Source organism: Pelodiscus sinensis, chromosome 3, assembly GCF_052426305.1.
Source record: "Pelodiscus sinensis isolate ZL-2025 chromosome 3, ASM5242630v1, whole genome shotgun sequence".
Lineage (NCBI taxonomy): Eukaryota > Metazoa > Chordata > Testudines > Trionychidae > Pelodiscus > Pelodiscus sinensis.
The window spans coordinates 82,637,921-82,658,879 of record NC_143054.1 but is presented as its reverse complement, the minus strand read 5'-3'; the positions used below and the strand labels follow the sequence as shown (position 1 = coordinate 82,658,879).

Sequence of the window (20,959 nt, the reverse complement as noted above, 5' to 3'; positions counted from 1 at the left end):
GCCCCAAGCCTTAACGTGGGTCAGATGCAAGTAAATCAGGACTAGATCTACCCCATGGGTTATAGATTCTCCATCCATGTATTAGTGAAGTATTAAAATGTATTCATTGAAATATATCAATCAAGCAGTTGACAGCTCTGTAGTAATGAATGTTTTATAGTCGATTCATATTTAGTTTAAAAATATCTTTCAAATAGTTTTATTTCCTTATATATAAAATATATTTTACATAGATTGTTAATTACATACCAAATGAGCACCTGAAAAAGATATTTACTAAGATTTAATAAATATCAAAAATAGGACAGATTGTGTACATCAGTTATTAAACACATCAATTATCCTCTGGCATACTGTCAACATGAAAACTACCTTAGTGATTGAAAATTATTCACCTAATGTTGTTTTGGGCAATTTTTTGTTTGTTTGTTTGTTTTATAGGGTTCTTTCTCACATGGCTGTGAAAGTGCATACCATCCTAAAGTACTTGGCATTTGCAGGTATTCACAATCATTTAACCTAAGGGTCTGTTTATTTACTTGTTCCCAGGGTCCCAAAATTAAAGACCCAACTGTACAAAGAAGTGACTCTCAGATTCATTCAAGGGGTGCTTGTTCTGAGTTAACAGCTTTTATGAGCTGACAACCACGACAAAAAAATCTTGATGAGGATTTGAAGGACAGATCACCTGCCAGTGCCTTTGTTGGGAGTGATCTCTGGTAAGTTTATTAGCCTATATGTAGGTTCTTTTTATTATTTTTTTATGCTTTCTCATTAAGTGTAAATGTATTTGCTCAGAGAGGGCTGTGAGGTAACTTATATTTGGGGGCAGTTATGCTGTTTATAGCCTAAGAGAAGAAAGGAAAGCAGGCCTGTTGTGATAATTGGGCCTACATATTAACTATAATTGTAGGCTCAACAGTCAAAAGTATGTGAAAGTTCATAAGATATCACAAACCCTAAAATAACAAATGTTAATGGGAAAAAGTATGAAAGGAAGGGATAAAAAACTGATGGTCACAACATGAAGATGGTATCATGAGCGTTCATGGGCACAGCCCACTTCTTCAAATGACCGGAGTTTCAGATGACTTTTCAGATGATTGAAGTGGTCTGTGCCCACGAACGCTCATGATATCATCTATGTGTTATGTTAGTCTATAAAGTGCTACCAGACGATTTGTTGTTTTTTAAGTTTATCCTGTATAGACTAACTAGGCTCCCCCCGAAGCATAAAAAAGTGAATTAGTCTAAACAAAAAGCTCTACAAATTAAATTCAAGGACTGTGTTAAGGCTTTGTAAGAAAATGTGGATCCAAAAATTTGTGACCCCAAATTGGTTGTGTTGAGACTGGATCAAATTGGAACTTTTTACTGCAAAAATTTAGGTACAGAGTTTAGGTGCCTAAAGGATTCACTAGGAGGTTCTGAATCATGGTGGAACCTAAAATGAGGATTTAGCCAAACCCTGACATAGGTTTGTGGCTTAGGGGCAACTAAATACTTTGGCTGCATCTAGACTGGCAAGTTTTTCCGCAAAAGCAGATGCTTTTGTGGAAAAATTTGCCAGCTGTCTACACTGGTCACTTGAATTTGCATGAGAACACTGACGATCTAATGTAAGATTGTCAGTGTTCTTGCGCAAATACTATGCTGCTCCCATTCGGGAAAAAGCCCTCTTGCGCAAATGTATTTGCACAAGAGGACCAGTGCAGACAGCTAAAAACTGTTTTGCGCAAAAAATCCCCAATGGCAAAAATGGCGATCAGGGCTTTCTTGAGCAAAACCGCGTCTAGATTGGAATGGACGCTTTTCCGCAGAAAGTGCTTTTGCGCAAAAGCATCCGTGCCAATCTAGATGCTCTTTTCTGCAAATGCTTTTAACGGAAAAACTTTTCTGTTAAAAGCATTTCCGGAAATCATGCCAGTCTAGTCGCAGCCTTTGTGAATCTATGCCTAAGCACTTAGGTGAACTGCATTTTCATAGTGAAAATTCCAAGTGTATTCAAACCTATAATAATGCCATAAGGGGGAAAATAACAGAGTCTTTAAAAATCAATTTAATTGAATCTGGGACTACAAATTATATACACTAATCACAAACATGATTAATATCTGGTAGAATTAAGACTGTCACTGGCTGTGTCTAGACTGGCAAGTTTTTCCGCAAAAGCAGCTGCTTTTGTGGAAAAACTTGCCAGCTGTCTACACTGGCCGCTTGAATTTGCGCAAGAACACCAACGATCTCATATAAGAAATCAGTGCTTCTTGCGGAAGTACTATGCTGCTCCCATTTGGGCAAAAGGGCCAGTGTAGACAGCTCAGATTTGTTTTGCGCAAAAAAGCCCGGATGGCGAAAATGGCAATTGGGGCTTTTTTGCACAAAAGCGTGTCTAGATTGGCATGGACGCTTTTCCGCAAAAAGTGCTTTTGTGGAAAAGTATCTGTGCCAATCTAGCTGCTCTTTTCCGGAAATGCTTTTAACGGAAAACTTTTCCGTTAAAAGCACTTGCAGAAAATCATGCCAGTCTAGACGTAGCCACTGTGTTTTAAATGTGCATTTCCATACAGTATTATATTAGGGTTTATTTTAAATTGAGCCCTAACTCTGAATTTCCTGATTTCATAATACTTTTTCTTGGGACAATTACAACATCGCTGTAATGTTTTCATCCTTCATTTCCTAATATGGACTCAATGTTAACATCAGCTGAACACTGATTTTAACTAAATCTATAATATACAACAGAGCTACCAAACACACACCCACACATGGCTCTATTGTATATATATATATATAATAATTATATAAAACTAATTTGTGGCATTACAGCTTACAGATAGCTCAGCTGTTATCCCACAATCTTTGTTGTGAAATTATTGTATCCTTTGAGAGAGCTCATTCAAAAACAAAAATCAAGGAGTTTTGTTTGAATTGAGAAGGAAGGAAAGAGAAGGAAAGATTTAAAACTGTTCGTATTTCATAAGTGCCTTTCTTAAAAACAGACACCTTTTGAATGTCATTTAAAATCATGACAAAAATAGCTTCCATCTAACAGTGAGGCCCAGATCCGTAAAGGTGCCTATTTTCCACTGGTTTCAGTGGGAACTAAGCATCTGAAAACCTTTGAGGGTCTGGGACATACTGACTGTTGTGAAGACTATAAAATATTATTATGGTTCTTCCATCAATGGAAACATTGGCTCTGATTATATGCTCTGACACTTGCTATATTCCAGTGTGACTCCACCCAAGTCACTAAAGTCACACTAGTGTAAAACTGATGTAGAAGAATGGCAAATCAGGCAAACTTTATCTTTTTATCACCTAGACTGGCTTCATTAATTTGTCCCTTTCCTTAGACATTCAAAGACATTTTCAGATATCTTGGTTTAGCTCTATATTTTTCTTCTTTGCCATTTGATAGTAAACCAATTGCAAATGATTCACTCTGAGATGACCTGAGACTTCCTCTAATCTGAAGTATTTCTTTGTTTGCTGTGGAGAATATTACATTAAATCTGCCTTTCAGATTAACAGAATGTTTCATATAATACTTGGTCCAACAGGTTAATGAATCCCAGATATCCCTTCAAGTAAAGAAAGAGAGACTGTGCTAACCAATATAAACATCATATAGCATTAACTTCATTTCTGGTATAACTTCATTGATTTCAGTGGGATAACACTGGAGATTAATTTGACCCATGAGGTCTGTATCAATCTCTGATTTCAAGAGAGGTGGAGGATTTAGCAAGCAAACGTGCAGGTGGATTAACAGAACTCTCTATTTTAATACCATGGACATAAATAGTGTGGAGGCATTTCTATCATTATGTATTTATTATTACCCTTCATGGAAGATTTGCACTGCAGTTTGTATAACATTGGAGGAGGAAATATTCACAAGGAAAGACAAAAATAATTATATTACAGGTTTTTTTTTATGTACTAAAAAAACTAGGCAATTAAGAAAAGTGTATAAAATTTGGGATGTTTCTGGTGAGCAATTAATCTTTTTCTGGGGAATATGATCCCATTTCTGCATGTAAATTGGACTATCTTGAGTGAAAGGGGACTTTGAAACTAAAATTTGTTCACCCTTTTACACCAGAACAGTTCAAAAGTTCACAAATTTTCATCTTCGTGAAACTTTCATTTATTTGTGGAAAAATCAATATTTAAGTTGCAATAAACCATTCGGAATAGCGAAACGGTTGATGGAACACCATATAAGAAAATTATTGATGCATTTTGCACAGATATTCATCCAAACATCTTTTTTTTTTAAGCATGGAGGCAGACTCTTTAATATTGCCCCAGGGATGGAGCAGCAGAGTTAAGGCAGGCTTACTCCTGCCTTGGCCCTGCACTATTCCTGAAAGCAGCAGCTCCATGTGCTGCCTGTCATCTACAGGCACCAACCCCAGAGCTTCTACTGGCCATGGCTCTTCATCATTGATCAATGGGGGCTGCAGGAGTGGTGTATGGAGGCAAGGACAGCATGAGGAGACCCCCTGCTCTGCCTTTCTCAGGGGCTGCAGGGACATGCCAGCCACTTCCAAGAGCAGCAGTTGCCATAGGGATAATTACTCCAGCTTGTTGAAGGCTCTCTTTTTAAGAGGAGAAATCTAGGTCTCTCCTGAGTTCTAAGCAGTGAGATGGAGATAGAAAGTGTCATGATGAAGTAAGAAGTGTTGCTAAATAGTAGTAAGCAAGGAAATGATTGCTAAGTGGACCATACTCCTAACAAGACGCTCTTCCATCAAATTTTAGGATTGGTTGATAATTAAGGACCTTCAGATAATCACAGTCCCTTTGTAACCTGGTTATTGTTCGTATGCCTGAATCTAAGGAGGTTATGTCCCCAAAATCCAGTAACCATGAAAACCAACTACTTTGCTTGTGCTTCACAGGAATTACTCCAGATATATGTCAGACAGAATTTAAGACTTTGTCTAGACTGGCACTTTTATTGCTAAAACTTTCATTTCTCAGGGTTGTGAAAAAACACACATGAATGACATGCATTTTAGTGACAAAGAGCCAGTGTGAACAACACTTCGTCAGTGGGAGCTATGCTCTGGGTGATGAAGCTGCCACACCTTTTGGAAGTGGTTTTATTTTGTCACCAGGAAAGCTCTGTCAGTGATAAAGAATGGCCACACAGTTCATCTTACAATGGCATATCTGCAGTGGTATAGCCACACCATCTTAAAGTGAACAGTGTAGATATAGCTATTGTCCCTTCCTTGTGTTTGTCTCATATGAGGTAAGTCCCTGGTGTTCACACATTCATGACATAATTCTGTTATAACTGCAACACAAATATATAATTTTCCAAAAAAAAATTGCACCTTCCTAGAATCAGATTGTAACAAAAGCCATAACTGGCTCAGAACTGATTTTCTTGCCACAGAATCATGTTCTTTGCGCCTTAGTTGAAAGAAAATATTTATGAATGATGGTGACACACAGTTGACCAGTTCTGATATACAGGAGAGGGCACTCTACAAACTATCAAAGTCACTGCAATAAAATGGTTTAGACACCAGGATTAAATGATTTATGGCAAGCCACATAGTTCAATCCTGTGCCAGAACAGACTTGTAGGAATGTTCCTTAAAGTCTCTGCGTTAGTACTTTGTTTAGTATATTTTATGTGATCTAATGTGCTTAGGATTTCCCTCAGGATTCTAATGCTTTCTCTCTAGCATTGTCCCTATGCATATAATTACAGTAATACTTTTTACACTTTTTATGCAAGCACCTAATTCTTTGGTTGGCACTATGGAGAGATGGAACCACCAGCCTGCTATGGAAGAAGTTATCAGGCTTACTGGAGGCTGGCCTGTTATGAAGCGGTTCTCAATGCTAGTCAGTCCTTAGAAGTTAAAATAGAGAAACACTTTCAGAATATTGCGTAACAACAAAAGCCACATGGGATTAGGATCACTAAAACAGGGCTAGCCTAATTTTATAAAGGATATAAAATTAGGCTAGTTTATAGAAAATTAAAATTACATTCTAATGGACTTTCTCAAAGAATGGGGTTTCTGTCTTTGTGTGTGTGTGTGTGTGTTTAACTGCCTTTATTATCAGCTCAGTAATAAGATACCTAAGTAGATATATTTTTGGTATCCTGAACAGAAAGGGAAAACAGAGTAAAATGTTAGGTAAATGGAACAGTGGGCTCAAAGTTTTATTTAAGATGTTTCTGACATTGTTGTTCACATTCTGTCTTTGGCAGACAGTTTTAAAACAGGCAAGGGTGTTTTCCAGCATGAAATCAGCTCCAGAGGCAGAAGTTGCTCACTGTAGGTCATGGAGACTGGAAAAGAGAAAACTAAAGAAACTGAAAGTTTCCTTTTATTCATATAATGTTTCTATTGTCTCACTAAACTTATGACTGGCAAGGTATCATCTCTTTAAGCTTGTATATATGCTGGTACATAACTTCCCTGAAAATTACAGTCCCTGAAGGTGTTTCACATCTGAATATATTTTCAAGCCCTCTTGGGTATGTCTACACTAGCTCATTAATTCGAGCTAGGTAGGCAAATCAGGCAAGCCCAGATTTAAATATGCTGGGCTTTATTTGCATGTTCCCGTCCGGCCGCCATTTTTAAATCTCCCTTAGTCTGAACTAACTGCCTGCAGCTACACGTGGCAGTTTAAAGTTAATCTGAACAAAGTCTTTAGTTTGGATTAACTGTTACTCCTCATGTAGCCATGTGTAGCTGCGAGCAGTTAGTTTGGACTAAGGGGGATTTTAAAATGGAGCCAGACGGGAACATGCAATTAAAGCCTGGGATATTTAAATCCCGGGCTTCATTTGCAACTCCGGTTGCCTGATTTGCCTACCTAGCTCAAATTAACAACCTAGTGTAGACATACCCTTTTAGTGCTTGAGTAACTCAAATGTGGAGTAGTTTTACAAATTCCAACTTTGAGCAGGTTTGTATTTTGAGTTCCCTGTTCCTCTTTTTCTGAACATTCATCAGAGTCCAACTTTATGTCTTGTAACTATCTGACCTGCCTTTATCTATTGCAGGAGTAGGGAATTCTTATATAGAACATGTGAGAACAATCAGAAATGCTGTTCTTGTGAGTTTAGATTATATTTTCCCTTGGGTCTTTTAAACAGCTCTTCAGATTTGATCTCTATAAACTACTATTACCAACCAATGTTCAGAGCAGATTCCAGTCAATTTTTGTGTTGGAGAGAGAGAGGAATTACAGAACTGTGTTTTCTCTCTGATAGGTAACTGCACTATAGTTCCAAATCTGTAATTGTTGGAGTTCAAAATTCAGGCTGGATTTTGGATATAACAGACAGGGAACAGAGGACTCTAATTCTACATGGACAATTCAATCTTGAAACTCGGGTCTAAAATTTCTTAGATGGAGATAAAAAAGTTTAAGTCTATTTATTGCTACAACATTAATAATCACAGAAGACTACAATACCACAGCTTTACTCAGCTGTGCAGGATAAAGGAGAGTAAATTCTCTCACTTTCTTTACATACAAGTAAGGGCAGCATTAGAAGCAGTGGAGAGAGAATAGGGGCTATTTTTGAGGCCAATGAGAGAAAGAGAGTGCAAGTCTGCCATTCACTTATCCAGAATAGCTAGCTGGATACCCAGGGAGGGAAGAATGGATTGTTCCTCCTGAAAAAGGATGATTTAATTACTCCCCACAAGACAGGAATTGTGATTCTCTGAGCAGCATCACAGGTACATACCAACCCTTACACAATCTAGCCCATAATAATCTTCAGTGCCAGTGCAGAATATACTGCTTCATGTGGGAACATTCCTTTCCATCTCTAGCTATGTAAGTATATGGCCACCGTCAATGCAGTACCTTAGCACCCCTCAAGTGTTTAAAAATAGAAATAATACCAGTTTCTTTACTGTTTTGTCAGAAAGTTGGTTTTAATGTTTTAACATACCCTCTCACAAAGCCTCAGATGAAAAGGAGCTGTATTTTATATTTTCCATCTGTCCACCTTCAAAATCTGAAACAAACAAGTTTGCCATTTCTTCCTCTTCACAATGAATTCTAATATTGTTCACGGGCTTCTATTTTATCAGAAATTGTACAAGGCTTGTCTAGTTTCTGGGATAGTGTACAAGTCGTAATGAAAACCAGAAGCAGGTTAAACGAGATAATAATAAAGACTTCTTGGGATAGAAAAGAGTTGTCAGTCATCTTCAGGTAATTCTCCCTTAAAGGAAAAATGGTTGGTTGTGTTAATTGGCAACCTGATTGAGCTTCAGCAGGGTAACACAAACCTTGAATTATCCCTGATGGTTTGTAAAATCACTGCTAATGAAAATAGAATTCTGCACTAGCTCTACAGTTGGAACTAAAAATACCACCCTGGCCAAAAGTACATGTAACTCTGGCAAACTCTTCCTCTTGGCCTCTTTTGCCACTTTGTCTTTTAGGAAAGCAATTTCAGTTTCAATTTTGCTTAAATAAAATTTTTGGCTGTTATCCAGCTCAGTTGCCTGCTACCTTCAAAATGAATTACTCCTAGCATAGCTTTTGATGCCGACAGACTTATGTTTGCTATGTAAACATTTGTGGAAGCTTTTACTTCAAACAATAGACCTTGAGATGTATAGAATTTTTTCACAGTGGCCTCTAGGCCATTAATATACTGAAAAATGAAAACATATTTAAGAATTAGGCCTTTATCCTGCAAAAACATACAGGCTTAACTCTACTCATGTGCTCAAGGAGCTGAACTGACTTCAACAGGACTGATCACATTCAGTTATCCATGTGCATAAGTGTTTGTAGACTTGGGATTTTGTAGAACCAGATCCTCAACGATATAAATAAGCAAAACCTTAACTTCAGTGAAGGTGCACCTATTTATATCAGCTAAGGTTATGACTCCTAAGGTACGTCTACATTGCAAAAACAACCCTCCACAGCAGGGTGCAGGGCAATAAAATCACAATATAGATGTTTGCAATCAGATCCTCATGGGATCTCAGAACTCAGGAGCCAGCCTGAATTCAGAATCTGAACTACAGTTTTGTGGCTCCACATCCCAAGCTTATGAGCCCAAGTCAGCTGACATAGACCAGCCACAGGTGTTGTACTGAAGTGTAGACATACCCTTTATTAGAAAAAACTTTTCCTGGTTAAGGTCAACAGAACTTGAAAGAAAAGACTTGTTCTCTTTGTTCCTTTACTTTACCCAAACTACTGAAGCAATACTTAGGATTTGTCTTCACCTATAATATCCCTGCTATTACAATCTTGGCTATTTCTTGACAAGAGCCTATTAAAAATGCAAATGGTGTGGCAGATTTGCATGTGGATGAGATGTGCCTGTGCTCACTTTTACTACCAAGAGTTCAATACTCTTAATATAGCCACTGCTCTATAGAAATTCCAGTATAAAATCCTGTGTGTTGTTTTCATTACACATCATCTAGGAAAATGGATTTCACATCCATTTTATATTCTATCAATACATAAGAAGTATTATGAACACTTTTGACACAAATATGTGCAAGACACCATACGGAACTGATTATTTTGAGAATTTATAATCTGACCTGATGCTTGGCATAGTGACTGCAGTTAACAGGAATCTTTCTACTAATTTTAGATCAAGATCTAAGAACTTGTTCATCTTTGGCGTATATATATTTGTATATTATATATCAACTCCAGACTTCATAGTGTCAAAGCAGATGGTTTTAAACTATGTGCCTTCCTGAGCAATAAGTCCTGCAAAAAGCAGAGAAATGACATTTAATAACTGCAGAAATCTTTAGGATCTCAATCCTTTGGGTTTAATTTGAATTGTATGAAAAGCCTACTCGTCAACTCTATTCAAATAAGTCTGTACATGTGAGCTGGATGTAATTCAATAGAAACTTCCAGCTACATAATTTACTTGGCACGTATACATTCCAATGAAAACAGAGGAATGGCCATCAACCCTAATATAATTGTAATTTTTTGTAGAACTTTTAGTTAAAACACAATTACTTTATTTTGCCTTAATCATTGACACTAACTTGGGAGAGGAAAACCTAGTAAAAACAAGCATATTTGTACATCCATGGAATTCAATGGAAGTTTTGTCCTTGGTTTCTGTGGGAACTAGGACTGGGTCCAATTATAGTGCTGGTAATGAATGTGTACATATCACTTTGAAAATGTAAAACACTATAGTAGTGGTATTAGGAATTACTACTTCTATCACTTATAATGCCTTTTATTTTTATGTTGTAATACTTCTCACATACACCACTGTGCTTTCTTGTTGCTGCCTGTTTCAAAATAGCTAACAGAACTCATGTGGTGCTGAGGAGAAGAGCATTAAAAAAAATAAAAATATAAACAAACAATACCCTGAAAGTCATTAAGAAAATAATTGGTCTTGAGGAGAAAGTTATTTTTCAGTTTATAAACAGTTTTCTTACAACGCTTCCCAATTCCAGCATAATAGGGTGCTGTCAGAAGCAAGAAAGAACAGGGTCCAATCACTGTCCTCCAGATAATTTACCATCCCATGTTAATTCCAATGTTAAATGTAGATGCTTTGCATTTTGAAACCATGTGAATCCATTTGCAGCATCATTACAAATGAACATTAATCTTCAACTATTTCCCCTAATGTGCCCTTACATCCAATTTAAAAAATTATTTCTATATTTATTAACATTTCAGAGGGGGCCCTTTATAAATTAACATTTTATAATCAAAATCAGAGAGCACAAGAGGGTTGTAAAGCACCCCTCAGTGTTTAGCAGCTCTGTGCCATCAGTCTCACACTGAACAGCCACCAAGCCATGTTATGAAGAGACAACAATAGTGCTCATCCTCTCATATCTTATTGCTGAATAAGGTCATCTTTTTAGCCTACCCACCTCTGCAAGTACAGAACTGTAATGGCTCACAATATATTTTCTAGAGTTTCATACAGCCTGGTTTTAAAAGTCTCAAGAGATGCAACTTCCACTACTTTGCCTTGAAGAATTATTACACATGCCAGGACCTCTCACGGTTAGGAAAATTGTACAGGCATTCAGTTTAAATTTGTCATTAGAACATCAAGGCTTCATGATAGTAGGGATTTCTCAACATTCCAAAGCCTCTGCAGCATCCATGCTCCCAGAATATGCTACATGATTTCTGCAAAACATTCAAAGCAAAATACAAAATTTCACTTTGTTCAGAATGTAAAACAAATTATTACACTAAGTGAACACCCCTCTCTTATCTCAGTAAGTGTTTCAGAAACTAAAAGATAAAATTTAGGTCATGTGTGAATTCAGCCCATATTTTCTCAAACTTGCAACAGATTAATCACTTCCTTCTTCTTCCTCCCTATCCTTTGGTTCTCACAGCCCTTTTGCCCTATATAACTTAATAATATTAGAAGCATATTCCAGGAGTCCACCTAGGGGAGATTTTCAGTTCTACAAATGGGAATTAAGCGGTCAATTTCCAATGACTTTCAGTAGAAATTTGGCAACCAGCTGCCCTATGTGCATTTGTCCCCCAAGTTGTCCTGTCACTAGAGGGAAATTTTGGCTCTAACTAGCCTAAGTTGATAGCATTATGTGTGGCTCTCACTCCTATAATTTTTGCTGTCAGAAGCAGCACAATACTTCCTGGTATGATTGAGGAATTGTACACACCTAACAGTTAAAAGGTGGGTTGGATAGTCAAAATGAACTGACCTTCTGGATTTTGTTTTGAGGAATGCTAGTTCAAATGTTCACATCAGGCCAATTCTAGCTTTCATAGTTGGCTCATGTATAATAAATGTTGCCGACAGGCAAAGACAAAGAGGCTGGGCATGAGAGGAGTGATAACATTTTTATGAAACAAATCACATAACCCCAAATGTTCACCAAGATTTTTAATCAGTTTCTTACCTCTATTAGAAACCCTAATCTAATATTATTTTGAGGAAAATTTTGTGTTAAAATACATTGATTATATTTATCACTGACAGGTTTTCATAGATTCAAAGGCTGTTTATCTGTCAGCAGACTCACTAAGTCCTACTTATATTTTTATTACATGTTTTCTAGAGAAACACTGCTGCTACCTGAAAACTAGAGAGATACCTAATAATGACACTTGTAACAGGGTCAGGCCAGGGAGCTGCTGCAGAGAAGGGAAAAAGCAGCCCAAAAGGGAAAAACCCTGTGAGAAGAAGCAGAGAACTGCAGCCCAATTAGATGCAGCTAGGAGGGAGCTGGCTCAGGCAAATTGGGGTCAGCTGACTTCTCTGCTGTCTGTCTGAGGGCCTTTAAAAGCCTCAGCAGTTGGAGGCTGGAGAGGAGAGTGAGAGGATGAAAGGAAGGTGGTGGAGAGACAGAAAGGAAGAAATTGGAGGCTGTGTCTAGACAGGCCAGTTTTTCCAGAAAATCAGTCACTTTTCCGGAAAAACTTGCCAGCTGACTACACTGGCCACTTGAATTTCCACAAAAGCATTGACTTCCTACTGTAAGAAATCAGTGCTTTTTGCAGAAACAATATGCTGCTCCTGTTCAGGCAAAAGTCCCTTTTGCGCAAAAGGGCCAGTGTAGACAGCTCAGATTTGTTTTGCGCAAAAAAGCCCCGATCACAAAAATGGTGATCGGGGCTTTTTTACACAAAAGCGCGTTTAGATTGGCCACAGATGCTTTTCTGCAAAAAGTGCTTTTGCGGAAAAGCGTCCAAGCCAATCTAGACGCTCTCTTCTGCAAATGCTTTTAATGGAAAACTTTTCCATTAAAAGCATTTCCGGAAAATCATGTCAGTCTAGACGTAGCTGGAGAGAATAATTTTGACCAAAGTTAGGTAAAGGCAACTAGGGAGGAACCTGTGGGCCCCTGGCTGGGCTCCCTACCATTGAGACCTGCTGTAAAACCCCCAAACTTGGCGGCTAAGGGGAGGAGGCCTACCCAGTGGTGGCTTGGAGAAGAGGGGCCCTTGCCACACATTTAAAGATTGCATTACTTCTAGTTTATGTGTAAGTTTCCATTCACAATGCAAACTGTAATCTGAATTTCATTACACATAGTCAGTTGCATGCTTTATATGATGTGAAGTTGTGGGGCTTGGACTGAGGGTTACAAAAATGCAATGTCAACATTTGGGCTACGTCTACATTGGCCCCTTCTTCGGAAGGGGCATGTTAATTTCCAACTTCAGAATAGGGAAATCCGCGGGGGATTTAAATATCCCCCGCGGGATTTAAATAAACATGGCCGCCGCTTTTTTTCCGGCTTGGGGAAAAGCCGGAAAAAAGTGTCTAGACTGGTGCGATCCTCCGGAATAAAGCCCTTTTCCGGAGGATCTCTTATTCCTACTTTGAATAAGAGATCCTCCGGAAAAGGGCTTTATTCCGGAGGATCGTGCCAGTCTAGACACTTTTTTCCGGCTTTTCCCCAAGCCGGAAAAAAAGCGGTGGCCATGTTTATTTAAATCCCGCGGGGGATATTTAAATCCCCCGCGGATTTCCCTATTCTGAAGTTGGAAATATACATGCCCCTTCCGAAGAAGGGGCCAATGTAGACGTAGCCTTGGGGTTGGACTGCAGCCCAGGTCCAAATAACTACACTGCAATTTTCAACTTCCAGCCTGAGATTCATGAGCCCTGAGCTGGGAGTGGAGTCCCAGGTGTGGAGCCAGGCCCCACATAAAACTTGGAGATGCTGCAGCATCCCCCACATCCCTAGTTCCCTCACATATGTTCACAAGTAGTCTAGTGCCTTTTTTTTTTGTACTGCAAAGTAGAATAAATGCTGATAACAGATTTTAACAATGCTTGCTACCAAACTGGCTCTGAATATGGTTCTCTGTGCGTGTACAATATAGGTTTGTATGCATTTCAGCTAACCATTTTTAGCCCTAGTTCCAATCTGAGTTGAACTGCAGTTAAATTAAAATATTGCTGAACATGACTTGTCCATGTCTGAACTTTCAGATAAGATATACTTAGTTCAGCATCACTTCAACTGTAACTATTGTTATTGCCATTGTCAGCAACGGTTCCATTCTGTAGTAAAGAAAAGGCCTAAGGCCTTGTCTTACTTATGCATTAGTTCAGTGTGTTTCTGATGAGAAAGTGCATGCCCAAAAAGCTTTGCACAAAAGAGCCAGTTTAGACAGCTCAGATTTGTTTTGTGCAAAAAAGCTTCAATCGCCATTTTCATTTTGCCATTTTGCCATTTTGTGCAAAAGCGCATCTAGATTGGCACGGACGCTTTTCTGCAAAAAGTGCTTTTGCGGAAAAGCGTCCATGCCAATCTAGATGCTCTTTTCCGCAAATGCTTTTAATGGAAAACTTTTCCGTTCAAAGCATTTCCGGAAAATCATGCCAGTCTAGACGTAGCCCAAGTGATCCCTCTCCTGTCATCCATTTCCATCCTCTGAAAGAAACAACAACTAGGGACATCATTCCTACTCATCCTGTCTAATACGTATTGATGGACCTAACCTCCATCAATTTATCTAGTTATTTTTTTAACCCTGTTAAAGTCCTGGCCTTCACAACATCCTCTGGCAAGGAGTTCCACAGGTTGACTGTGTGCTGTGTGAAGAAAACTTCCCTTTGTTTTAAACCTGCTGCCTATTCATTTCAGTTGGTGATCCCTAGTCCTTTTCTTCTGATAGAATTACAATGATTTCTAACATATTTTCAATGTGAATTAATGTGCTGGAATGAGTAGAGCATTCCCAATGATACCAATCCAAAATTGTCATGAGTCTGAATGTTACCAAAAAGTAAGATTGCCTAGATCTCTGCTTTAAATAGCAGAAATCATTTTTGGTTAGCACACAATAAAATGAGAGAATAAGGTTGTTTGGATAGGCATCTTTCCAGGCGTGATTATTGAGTCATAACATTTTTCAGGGCATATATCTGTTATGTTGCCTCATACTGTTGTTTTTATCATTGGTCATGCATTTTCTCTATTATCCTCCAGTTGCATATTTGACTATAATAAGTAGCTACGAAGTGTGCTGTATAAGAGCTGGTGAAGTGCAATTACTCTTTTGAACATAACTTCTCAGTCTTCATCATTTATTTTCCAAAATGCCCATTTCTGACACAGTGGCACTAAATCTATTTCTCAACCAACGCACACAAGTTAATCAAATTCTGGAACCCATCTGCTGTTGATAGCAAATGACAGGCAGCCTACCCCCCAGATAAGCCGTCGTATATTCAAAGTATTGAAGAAGAAGAAAAAAAGGTAAAAAGTTATGAGCGCAAAGTGCAAGAGAATGAGAACTCATGCCTCCATTTGTCACTTACATTGTGCTCAGAAAACTTGGCAATAACCTGGCTTCCTGCTTCCTTGGGAGGTGGGGGAAGGAGAAAGCAAAAGGATGTTTCCATCCCCTTCTCTTATTCTGAAGCAGGTGACATATCCTTCCTCACACTGTGGATAGAATTTTCACAGGGTGCAAGTAACATTCTGATCAAATGTGAGGTCATCTAAGGACAAAACCACATTATATGGAGCAACCTTAGTGCACTCAACAACCAGTGGTGCTAAATGAGTTATGGTTAGAAAAGTAGAAAGATTTATGGTTTATTTCTTTCCAGCCATAATGTGAAATGGATGTAGATGCATGTTCCAAATAGCACATACTTTTCTCCTTTATATCTACAATTATTTTACTGCTGTATATTCAGACTAACTTCCAGTGACACAGAACAGTTGAGCTACAAGGCACACTCTGGCTTTATTTACCCAACTGGGAGTTACTCGATTTAATTGTAATTAGTCTGGATTTACACCAGTGCAACAAAGCAGTATCTTGCTTCCTTTTGTTAATTTGCCAATCGGTCTGACTAACCTGAAAATGATTTCCTGTACTAGTTTTCATACAGGTCTATTTTAATGTCACCCCAGGACAAGGGCCAGGAGGATCACTATGCCAGGGAGGAATCACCTGAGGAGGACAAACCTCCTATTTGGTCTTCTGTAGTTTTTCTCTTTTCATCCCTCTGTAAATAAATATTTCCCTTTCCCATATTCATTGTATTATTCTGATATGTTTGCGTTGACTCCAGGGCATATGGAGCGGTGGAAGAGAATTTCCAACCTCTAGGGTGGAAGAGAGCTTCCCTGCCTCATTCCTGAGAAAAGGCTAGAGCTGCTGCAGAGCTGAATCTATAAGGATGCTGGGGCTACACATACATACACCGAAACTGTTGGAGAATGGCCCCCGCATACTGCTACTTTCCTTCAGTCTTGTAACAGCACAGAATTTCATTAGGGTCAGGATCTTGCCATTTTTCCTAGGATTTGTTTAATTTTCTTTTCAGAGCAGTTCTGCAATGATAACCTCAGTGAAAAAATAGTGTTTTCTCCCCTCCAACTTCAAATGGCTTAGAGTCAGCACTAGTGAATGTGGTCAATGAGGTACTAAAAGGCACTTTCATTGTACATAATATTAAAACCTCAGGGACCAGAGGAAATGAAAGGCAGCTGCCGCTGGTGGTGATACAGATCTGTAGGTCCCTGATGACCAGCTGGTTAGAAGTACAGACTGTGCTTAGAGGCAGTGTGTGTGCTGCCAGACCATCTCTGTCATGTCCCCAAGAGACACCACTAAGCTAAAACAGTAAGGGGTATCCATCATAAAGAAGCAGGGAAGGATGCCATGGCATGCCTTCTATAATGGTAGAGAAATAGGGAAGAGAAGCTTCAAATTTCACAAAGGCAGGCGCTGTGTCAGTGGAGATTTAATCAGATGGCAAGCTTTCTTGATTATATATTCCAATGTCAGCTCTGAGGTGCAGACAAGCCAATATTCCAGTCTCTCCCTGAGGTTAGACTGGAGTCACGAAAAACATAAAATATGAATACAGAAAGCTGTAATCCTTATTTGCCAGATCAGAAACGTTTAAGATCACATACTATGCTTGAGTTGCCTTTGTATGGAATGTGATGCCATCTATGCCTTGTGTAGATTCAAGTCCCTTATTTTTGTATTTCTTTTTGACACAGAAAATGTTAGAATTCAGCAAAGTGTGATGATCCCCGTGATTGTTTATAATAATCAGGCAAATAAAAATAACAAGGTTGAACCCTGACATAATATAATTGTAATATAATGAATTAGTGAAGCATACCCTCTTTTGGAAACTTACTATTAAATGAAATGGTGGTGGGGGGGTGAAATAAACTAACTCCTCTGGTTTGTGAAACAACTACAGGTTGAACTTCTCAAGTCCGGGACTCTGGTCTGGCAACATCCATGGTCCAGCAAGACCATTGATGTCCCTGGATCAGAGCCCTGAAGGCCAGGCAGGAGTGAGCCGGGTGTCTTATCTTATTTGTACCAGTGTGAGATCAAAATCAGGGCTAAAGTGTGATGATGTCATTACCGAGGCAAAAGCAACTTCAGTATTTCTCTTTTCTTCTATCCTCTAGCCCCCCTTTACCCACACAAAAGCAATATAATGGGGAATCAGAGTCATGGCATTTCTCTAAATGGCATGGCATTTTTGTTTACATTTGTGAGTCATGTCTATGAGATAACTGGAGCTAATTTAATCCTTATCTGTGAGATTCCACATGTAGCAGTCCAGTCATTATAAGAGTGTGGGAATCACTATTTGAACCATCACATAATATATGCAAATTTCACGGACTCAGACAAATACAAAGCACAAAAACATGCAAACAAAGACCATGTATTGAACTGTCAGGAATAACTAAGGAGAAGCATGGAGAAAAATTGCAAACTTCAATCTCAATACTGCAAGTGATAAGAGCCTCAATGGAGCCGCATTGACTATCAGTTGCAAAATCAGAGCCTGTATCTATAGCAACATATAGACCTAGCACTTACAGGTTCTCTTGTTTATAAATTGTGTATACACCACTAGAAATAACACTTTTTAAAAACAAATTATGCTTAACATCCTTCATAAATCTTGAAAAACAGTCATACCACACACTAACTGCAATGGCAGCATGGAAAGCAAAAGCATAGAAAGGCTGAGAAGCCTGAAATGAGGGAGAGGTGCTCTTGTTTGGATGGCTCCTATGAATTCTAGTCTCTAAGGGTATGTCTACAATGCACAGCTACCTAGTATCTACACAAGCCGCCCGTTATTTTGAAATATTTTTTGAAATAACGGACATGTTCGTTTGCCATCCTGGTAAACCTCATTACACGAGGGATAAGGGATAGCTTGAAATAGTACATTATTTTGAAATTTGCCACTGTATAGACATGCCAAATACCAAAATAAGCTATTTTGAAATAGATTTGAGATAAGACACACAATTTGCCTAGTTCCAATTGCATATCTTATGTCGAGTTTAGGGTGCTGTGTAGACGCACCCTAAAAGATGAGAGAAACTATTAGCAATTCTATAGAAAGAAACAATCTGCTAACAGACAGTCAAAACTCCATCTCTAGCCAGGACCAGTTGAGAAGGAACTGAGGAGAGTTCTCCTGTGTAATGCTACTTAGCTTTGTTGTAGTAGACCATGACCGGGGGTGGAGGAGTAGTGTATGCGCAGGATAAAATTCTCTGATCAACAGCACAGCGACACTACTCAAATAAGAAGTTTAATACATTGGTGGTTCAGCTGTGGCTTTTAGCTGCAACCCTGAGTAGGGAGCAGTGTGGCCCCAAACTACTTCAGGGGAGCACTGTCAGAGATTAGGGTTACAGAAGACACAATCTCTCAAAATATAGGAGGGCTGCGTCTAGACTGGCAAGTTTTTCCGCAAAAGCAGCTGCTTTTGCAGAAAAACTTGCCAGCTGTCTACACTGACCAGCTGTCTACACTGACCGCTTAAATTTCCGCAAGAACACTGATGAGCTCACGTAAGAAATCAGTGCTTCTTCTGGAAATACTATGCTGTTCCCGTTCGGGCAAAAGTCCTTTTGCGCAGCTCAGATTTGTTTTGCGCAAAAAAGCCCTGATCGCGAAAATGGCGATCGGGGCTTTTTTGCACAAAAGTGCGTCTAGATTAGCCATGGATGCTTTTGTGCAAAAGTACTTTTGCGGAAAAGCGTCCGTGCCAATCTAGATGCTCTTTTCCGTAAATGCTTTTAACGGAGAACTTTTCCATTAAAAGATTTGCGGAAAATCATGCCAGTCTAGACATAGCCAAGGAGTTGCGCCCTGTGTGCTTGCCTGTTAGATGATGCAGACCACCCCTCATCACTCTTGTCCAACTTTGCAGGGGGTTTAGGGGGTTGTTTAGGCCTTACTTCATCCCCACGCCTTTTTAGATGCTTAGTCCTCTCTGGAAATACAAGAGCAGGGCACAGGGGCTGAAATCGTGAACTTGCTCCTGCAAAGGGTACATCTACAAAGTTAATTCGAACTAACAGCCATTACTTCAAATTAACTTTAATAGCAGCTTTTTAATTCAAAATAGCGGAGCGCTTAATTCGAACTAGGTAAACCTCATTTTACGAGGAGTAATGCCTAGTTTGAATTAAGTAGTTCTGATTAAGGGCTGTGTAGCCACTTAATTCAAACTAGCTGGAGGCTAGCCCTTCCCAGGTTCCCCCTGGTGGACACTCTGGGCCAAACCAGGAAAACTCCTCTCCTCTCCCCCAGCCCCGGGGCCCTTAAAGGGGTAGACTCTGGTCAGACCGCACTTGCTAGAGCCAGCCCTGCCAGCAGTTTCTGCCCCTGGCCCAGTGGCCCCAGGATAAGCCAGGCAGCCAGTGACAGCGAGCCGTCCCTAGTCCAGTCCCCCAGCACCCAGGGGCCATAGATGGCACGCGCCCTCCTGGATTAGTGTGGAGGTCATGGACCTCATTGAGGTTTGGGGGGAGGCCCCCAACGTCTATGATATCTGCACTAGGAGGAGGAACACTGCCGTCTACGGCCGGATAGCAGCCACCATGGCCTGAAAGGGACAAAGAACTGTGGCAGGTGTATGCCAGGGCCACCAGGGGTGGCGCTGCAGCAGGGGCTGCCACCTGCTTCTACTTCCCTGCCCTTGGCCAACTCCTGGGGGGGTGGAGCGGTCCATGCCAGCTCGGGAGGCAGCGAGCCAGGACCGGAGGGCCCTGACCCGGGCGCACCGGAGGGGCCGCCACCAGCTGTTCCGGCACCAGAGTCAGCAGGGTCATCCACGGAAGCCATACCGGGTAAGTGCCAGCACTATACCTTGCCCGGGGGGGAGGCAGGGAGGGAGACCAGGGACCGCACACATGAGCCACACTGTACACAACACAGGGGCATGGGTGCAGTCTTGGGACAGCTCCCAGTCCCGGGGAGAGCCAGACATCCTGACCATGGCCTCAGTGCAAGCACAGCGGCTCTGACGATGCAGGGCACGGTTGCCCTCATGTTGCGGGGGGTGGGGAGGGGGGACTGGGCATCATCCACTGTGTCCCCAGGAAGAACTGACCACTTCTCTTCTTTCTCTACAGCTACACCAGCTGCTCGTGCAGGGTGCACCACCCCACCCGGGACATACTCCCACACCCGCGGCCTGCTCCGGACCACCACCATGCAGCAAGAGTAGAAAACTAACAATTTCTGCTGCAACCAGCTAAAAGAAGAGTTTTCTGTAGTCTATAGTAGAGTACATTTCATTGGTCCATGCAAATTAAAGGTATAAGGCATTTTTTTTCAATCTTCTACTGTGCCCTGGTTATTAGACACAGATGTCCGCTAATGACTGTTCTTTGTTTACTAGATTGACTTTTTCTCCCTGGAGGGAGAAGCAAGGAGCAATTCAGCTAAAGAAGGTCCATCTCTCAATTTCTTGTTTTTCTTAATGAGAAAAAAAGTCTCTTGAAATGTGGAGTAGGTTAATTGAAACAGCTGCCTCTTTTTCAGTTAATCAGCTCTGACCTCACCAACAAATATCACCTTTGTCACTGGAAGTAGTCGCTGAATTTGTAAGGGAGAATGTAAGTGAGCTAGCCAAATCAAAAATAAAGTTGTTCCTCCTGCAGATAATCAAGGGAGTATT

General features: G+C 40.1%; 2 long non-coding RNA genes across 7 annotated transcripts in view; one reads left to right on the top strand and one right to left on the bottom strand.

Moving 5' to 3' along the window:
* Nucleotides 1-20,959, top strand: part of LOC142827856 (uncharacterized) — a 109,655-nt gene that overhangs the window by 40,463 nt on the left and 48,233 nt on the right. For 5 of the 6 annotated variants that reach the window (XR_012902637.2, XR_012902633.2, XR_016349156.1 and 2 more), the window contains exon 2: nt 550-719. This is a non-coding gene — a long non-coding RNA (uncharacterized LOC142827856). Of the gene's footprint in view, nt 1-549; nt 720-18,997; nt 20,597-20,959 lie in introns of those variants that run through there. The other variant, XR_016349157.1, reaches the window with a different exon arrangement.
* On the bottom strand, nt 9,538-18,911 carry LOC112545820 (uncharacterized). Its single transcript, XR_003089358.3, has 3 exons — nt 15,299-18,911; nt 10,908-11,172; nt 9,538-9,759 (listed from the first exon to the last, which is right to left on the bottom strand). It is a non-coding gene; the product is annotated as an uncharacterized LOC112545820 (long non-coding RNA).